A 7,420-nucleotide genomic window follows, 5' to 3' on the forward strand; every position below is an offset into this window, starting at 1 on the left:
TTATTTATTTATGGCGATTTTATTAAGAATTTTATCTGTTATTACTTACTGAACTTGTGGTGTATATATATAAGATGTTTTTCACTAAAATAGATCGAAGTTAGATTATAATAATTACACACTGACAAATAAATAATTCCACTTTTTTTGATATATTCTGAAACCACCATTACTTTCAAGAGGGTTTAGTTGAAATGATGCAGGTTTTTAATGGTGTTTTAATGGTTCTAGTGACAAATTAGCAAGATTTCTACATGATTAACAGGAAAAACACTCTTGATTACCTGTACTTTTTTCAAAAGGGTCTAGTTGAAATGATGCAAGTTTTTAATGGTGTTTTAATGGTTCTAGTGACAAATTAGCAAGATTTCTACATTATTAACAGGAAAAACACTCTTGATTACCTGTACTGTTTTCAAAAGGGTCTAGTTGAAATGATGCAGGTTTTTAATGGTGTTTTAATGGTTCTAGTGACAGATTAGCAAGATTTCTACATTATTAACAGGAAAAACACTCTTGATTACCTGTAGTGTTTTCAAAAGGGTCTAGTTGAAATGATGCAAGTTTTTAATGGTGTTTTAATGGTTCTAGAGACAGATTAGCAAGATTTCTACATTATTAACAGGAAAAACACTCTTGATTACCTGTAGTGTTTTCAAAAGGGTCTAGTTGAAATGATGCAGGTTTTTAATGGTGTTTTAATGGTTCTAGAGACAGATTAGCAAGGTTTCTTAATGAACTGGGTCCTAATTGGCTTAGTGTGTGATGCACAGTGTCTGAAAATAATTTGGTTGCCTTTCATCGGTTTTATTAAGCGAAATATTGATACCTAACGCCCAACATGTAGGTATTATTAACATTATATTAAAAAATTAACACCACAGCCAGCGAACTTAGCTGTCATAGGCTCCAGGAATGCTTGAAATGAATGAAATAATATATAAGGATAATAATAATAATAAGGAAATAATGTTTCAGCATTTCGTAGTGATAGAAATGTGGATAGCAATATTTTCTTATCTTTTTTTGTCTTTTGAATTCAGCGGCTGTTCATAAAAGTAAAAAGAAAAGAATCTTAAAAGAAATCTGTTAAGCTACTATAGAGGGTTACAATCCGATATTATATAGTATTTGAACCTTAATCTTTCCTAGTACCGATGCTCTTTTGTTTGTTGTTGTTGTGAGGGAGAGAACATTTCTGTCGTCTATACACAAAACTTTCCATTTCACTTACAAGATGGTGAAAAGAACGAACCTTGCTTATTATACACGGTTTTTAACGCTATAACACTTCTTTACTTGGATTTTACTCTCAAAAACTGTAAGTATATGAACACAGGTTGATCTGAGTAATGGATGTGTGCAGAAAGGTAGCGAAAGACTTGGGGAGAGGTGAAAATAAATTGTTTTTTTTCCAGACTCCTTATCCTTGGTGAGTAATGTTTATGAAATCTTGTGTGAGCCTGTAGTGTTGACTGTGCTGAGTTATTTAGCTGTTATTTTACCCTCATCCCTCAGAATTTGTCACTTGTTACCCCCTTACTGGGCCAAGAGAGTGAAATAAGCCGTGTGTACAGGGTAGCTGACCAGGTGACTTTTCTCATTACAGATCTTACCGTAATTTGAAATATAGATATACACAACTAAAATTATAATGCTGATGGTGAATTTTAAAGGTTTATCTGCATTTTGGTGAAGTATGGTTAGTTTTGTTAGGTGAGCAGGTTAAAAAGATAACAATTATGAAGATATGTTAATAGCAGACTTAGTGGTGTCCCCCAAGGTTATATCATTCATTTAATTTTTGCCTTCCAGATGACTGTGTTGGTGATAGAACCCTGGCAGGAAGAGGTGACGTTGCCTTGGATATTCAGAGTGAGGGAGACTGGCAGAAGACACAAGGTATGTAATAATTTTGTTACTTCTGCCCCACTGTTCTATTGTGATATATATGTGTGTATTAGTGTTATGAAGAGTTATAGAAGTTATAGAATAAATGTGTCAACCTCAGTACACCGTGGAAGTGGTATTGATGGGTCTTTTTAATTAACACCAAATATTGAACCACATATTTGCTGTACAGTTCTGTTGAATATTGTTGGTATTGGTGAATATTCTTTAGCATATTGGATGAAGCAGGTAGTAGGCAGGAAGGTAGGCCTATGTGGGGTGCCGTGTGGGGTGTATAGGCTGGCGCTGAAATCTTTTGTGTTGATTGCGGTTCAGATTTAAGTGTGTGGACCTGTACACTTCCTTGCCTCATTGAAAGGATAACTTAATTATAAGGAATTATCATTTACTATAAGGAATTATCATTTACTTCAGTCACCCGTACAAAATAGAGACATGACCTTTTTATTTATTTATTTATGTATGTATTTATTTATTTATTTATTTGTTTGTTTGTTTATTTATTTATTTATTTATTTATTTATTTATGCATTTATTTTCAGAAAGCAGAGATTGTGACAGTTGAAAGCCCTGAGATTTATTTATGTATTTATTTATTTATGTATTTATTTATGTATGTTATGTATGAGATTTATTTATGTATGTATTTATTTTCAGAAAGCAGAGAGATTCCCCAGAGAGAAGCTTTTTTTCAGTGTTTGTATCTCTAAACCTTCCTTCTTCACAATTATCTCTCTCTCTCTCTCTCCTCCACACAGCATCCCCTGGCCTTCCACAGCCTTCTCACTGGTCTCCTTGTTGTGTCATCCTTCACACAGCATCCCCAGGCCTTTCCACAGCCTCCCCACTGGTCACTTTGTCCTGTCCTGTCCTCCACATACCAATCACAGGCCTAACCTAGCCAACCTAAACTAACCTAACCTCACACCCACAGGTTCGGAGGCCTCCAGAGAGCTGCCCAGAGTGAAGCTTGTGGTATAGAGGAACAGCTGCTGATCATCAAGCTTACGGAATGACTGGAGGAAAGTGGGAGGAGCCTGGAGGGAGTGGTGGAGGTACAGTACTTGGAGAAAATCCCTTCACCATGACGATAATGGTGTTCTTTTCTCGTTCTTCTTTTTCCTCCTCCTCCTCCTCCTCCTCCTCCTCCTCCTCCTCCTCCTCCTCCTCCTCCTCTTCCTCCTGCTGCTGCTGGCTTATTGGTGACTGGCTTAGTGAGTCTTATTGGTGACTGGCTTAGTGATGCTTATTGGTGACTGGCTTAGTGAGGCCTATTGGGTGACTGGCTTAGTGGCTTGAAATTATGGGTGTCTTTTAACATTGTTACCTTGCATGCATGTTCAACAAAAGTCAAAGCTAATGAGAAACTTGCTTTTATAAAACAGCTTGCTACCCAACAAAGCAAAGGATTATATTTATTTATTTATAGCCTTTCACTATTCCATAATTCAAGCCAGTGAATCTAATCTCTTTCTTTCTATACAGATACCAGGATATGTGACCACCACACCACCACCACCACCCTCACCACCACCACCACCACCACCACCACCATTGGAGTCCCCTCTGTAGTTGCACATTACGGCCCTGTTGTGTACCCTGGTGGCCTTCATAGTTGACCGGTGAGTATGTATATTTGTTGAGGGTTGCTGTGCTCTCAGTCACTGTCTTCTGAGGCTACAGCGAGTTTCTCCTGTTGATACTGTAGAAATGTTGTGTATCTGTCAGAAGAACCATAAAAAACTCTCTTGAAAACCTGTGTCTCTTCAACTAGAGGCTTTGTGAAGTAGTGGGAGGTGTGGCCAGACTTGTTTCAGAATGTACCAGAAAGTCTAACCTGATTTTCTTGTTAATATTGGGATTTTTATTGGAGTTAAAAGGAAGTTTGATATTTTATCAATATTTATTTATTTGGTGAATTCAATGAAGTTTGACAAAGTTATATTCAAAGTATTTACAAACACACACACACACACACACACACACACACACACACACACACACACACACACTACAGGTCTTAACCAATGCATCATAAATTTTTGTGTATAGTTATTGTGTTTAGTATTTTGCAAACAGCATCTTTAATAATTTTATTGCATGCCTAAAAAAAAAAAAAATTCAAGCAACATAGCTTAATATTTGTGTTTGTTTATGTGCATGGCTTTAAATAATATATGTTTGTGTGTTAGTTGGCTTGTGTGTGTCTGTGGTTTGCTATTGGTTCAGTACATCTGTGCCTGGCCTGGTCTGAAACGTGGCTGCTTTACAATGTTTTCTGGCACAGAGGAAGAAATGGTGTGCTGTTCTTCTGTTTTGTCCTGACTGAGAAGCTGTTGTGCTTTTTTTTCCTTGTTCTGCGTTGCTGTGCTTCAAGGGGTAGACTTGCCTGTCCTCCATTGTCCTGTGTCTGTCATGCTTGTTGTATAGTCAGTAAAACACCTTTTGTTCTGTCTTGCCCTGAATGGTCTGTTGTGCTTGTTGTGTCTCTCAGATCTTCCACATTCTCTTCTTCTCTTATTTTTTCTGATAATTTCATTTGACTTTAATTCTTTTCATCTATCAACACCAATATACCACACCACACCACCACCACCACCACCACCTGCATCACACTCAGACTTTCCTTTCCTCCACTTAGCTGAGTGCAGCTGTCGGTGACTGCAGGAATGGACCTCAGATGGCGGACACAACAGCATTACCAAGTCAAGAAGTTGTCCAGTATTTTATCTCTGCTCTCAAACAAGCAATGACCAGTGGTGGTGTTGTTCATGTCTGGCTTGTGTGTGTGTGTGTGTGTGTGTGTGTGTGTGTGTGTGTGTGTGTGTGTGTGTGTGTGTGTGTGTGTGTGTGTTTGTGTGTGTGTGTGTGTGTGTGTGTGAGTTTGTTCATCCATTATGATTTGAAGAGATTGTGTTTGTATTTTTATTGTGGGACTCTGTGATTATACTTTGAAATGATACGGCCTTAAAATTGACCTTTGACCCTGTGTGGTAGTGGAGTGAGGCTTGTGACAGTTAGGAATTGGTTGTCAAAAAGTGACCACATTGGTTTTTCCTCAGTTGCTTTAGCCATGAAAGTTCTATTCCTTGTGTTCTTTGTCATGACGATGTTTGATTCCCTTGGTTTCCAATTGGTTGCCTTTGTGTGAGTTTTGATCCAGTCATTTACTTCCCTACTTACTGAATTCCAGGAAACAAAGGGATTGCTTGCTCCTTTTGCTTCCTTGTGGACAAATTCACTGCTAATAGTTTGTTATTTGGAAGTTTGATTGAAGGCTTGTTCCTCCCTCTCCTCCACCCTATGACTACTTGATGCTATCTAGTAAAATTCTTCACAATGATGTTTTCCATGCCTTCGCTGCCCTAAACCCTTGGAAAGCTTGGAGGGGTCCCTCCTCTTGTTCTTCAAAACTGCATTTCTGTGCTTGCACCTTGCCAAGTCAAACTCTTTCAACTCTGTGTGTCAACATGTAATAATATTACTTCTTGCTGGAAGTTTGCCTACATTCAGCCTGTTCCTGAAAAGGGTGACCATTCTAATCCCTCATACTACTGTCCTGTTGCTTTAATTTTCTGCCTATCTGAAGTTTTTGAATTTATCCTCAAAAGGAAGATTCTTAAACATCTATCACTTGACAACTTTCTATCTAATTGCCAGTATGTGTTCCATAATGGCCAGACAAAAGAAAACATGTGTTCAGTGGCTTCAGCCACCACCAATGGTCTCTCTTTTTAAGATTTCCTGCTTAACTAATGTTTAAGTATCTCATTACAAAGATAAGAATATAGATATCATAAAGATGGTTATTTATATTGATTAGCATATTAGCATTATGAATGTTCCTGTTCATACGATTATAACTATCAGCAGAAAAAATTGTATAACATGTGTCATTCATTTACTTGAAGCTGCATTGTCAAGGAAGCTTGATACACTTTTCAGTGATGTGTTTATGTGCTAACATATGTGTGCTTGGAGCATAAAAGATAGTCTACACTATATTTTGACAAATAAACAGTTGGTATGAAAAAATTACTTTTACATACAGCACTTACTTAATTTGCATTTGGGGACCATCTCTTTCAAAATAGTCCATTTGAGCAGCAATACAGCAGCACATTCAGCACTGTTGTCACCCCCTGAAACTTATTCTGGAAGTGTTGTTCTCTAAGCATGTCAAGCATCTACTGTTTGTGCAGAATCATCTCCACAATGGACAGAAGAAGCATCAGGCCAAAGTCTGTCAGGAATTCTGTCAGCCAGCCATGAATGACCCAACCTTCATGTCAAAGGACATCTCTGGAACAAAATTTGGGTTTACAGGTATAACCCCCTAACCCAAACAAGTCTTTACAATAGAAGAGTCCAGCATCTCCATGCAGGGCATGAGGCAGGTCTGGAAAACCACTAAGACCATTTTTATTCAATGTCTTTGAGATTCATAGGATAGTTCATCATGAATTCATCCCCCAAAAAAGATCATCAACTGCCAGTTCTACTCAAGTGTTTTGAGGCATCTGAGGACATTAATTTTGGCAGATATGGCTTGAAATGTGGTGCAAAGGCTAAATGGATGCTCCATGATGATGATGATGATGATGATGATGCACCCTCTCTCTACATATTATCTCTTATAATGCATGGGCTTCTCAGATGCATGATTATCCCTTTGCAGCTGCCCTACTCATCAGATTTGGTACCAACCCTTGTGACTTGTGTCATGCTCCCCACATGGACATTCATTCTATGGAAACAATGAGAAATTGATCTCAAGATGAGATAAGTCTTTAGCCATGACAAGTTGTAGCCAGCCAGGGATTGAACCTCTCACTGAGAGAACACAAGGATGACACCTTAGACATTGAGACCATGATGACTGTCAGGTCCCAAGTTCAGTTTTAGGACATTTATACTCCTAATCTCTGCACTTTTTTTTTCCTGGAAATAATAAAGATGCAGCTGAAGGGATGCTCTTTTGACACCATGGGGTAGGTTCATTAGATTAGATTAGATGTGATTTACTTTAGAGTTTTAATGAAAGCAATGGCAAAAAAAGACTATGGTTCCAGCCTGTGTGAGACAACTCCTCAAGAATTTAAATATTTCCAAACTACTTATAGCATTCAGATTGTTCATGGATACAACTGAAGGTAATACAAACATAGGAGTTGTAAAAATATTTTTTTAAATAATGAATTAAGACTTATACAGTACACAAACATTCATTAAAAGACCACACTGAGCCACTGTTTACACAAACAGCTGATGAATGCTCACTGTTGATGTCACTATCAATGGTGGCAGCTGCAGCAGTTACAGCTCATTCTTCTCACCAAACTTGCATCACTGTGTATAGTGCTAGTGATGTTGGGATTGGAACTGCACTTGCTACCTCGATATCAGTGTTACAGACATTTTTACAATTTGTTGCGGACCATCCATGCAGTAGGCTTTAAATTCCGTTGGGGTACGACTCGCTAAGCAAGTTGATCCCAGGCACTATACG

General features: G+C 38.0%; 1 long non-coding RNA gene across 1 annotated transcript; it reads left to right on the plus strand.

Annotated features, from left to right (window-relative positions):
- The first annotated feature begins 1,163 nt into the window (after positions 1–1,163).
- On the plus strand, positions 1,164–4,750 carry LOC135112896 (uncharacterized). The gene is made up of 5 exons (XR_010274607.1): positions 1,164–1,321; positions 1,816–1,902; positions 2,846–2,966; positions 3,397–3,533; positions 4,553–4,750. It is a non-coding gene; the product is annotated as an uncharacterized LOC135112896 (long non-coding RNA).
- Positions 4,751–7,420: the final 2,670 nt, after the last annotated feature.

Source organism: Scylla paramamosain, chromosome 24 (assembly GCF_035594125.1).
Source record: "Scylla paramamosain isolate STU-SP2022 chromosome 24, ASM3559412v1, whole genome shotgun sequence".
NCBI classification, from domain to species: Eukaryota; Metazoa; Arthropoda; class Malacostraca; order Decapoda; family Portunidae; genus Scylla; species Scylla paramamosain.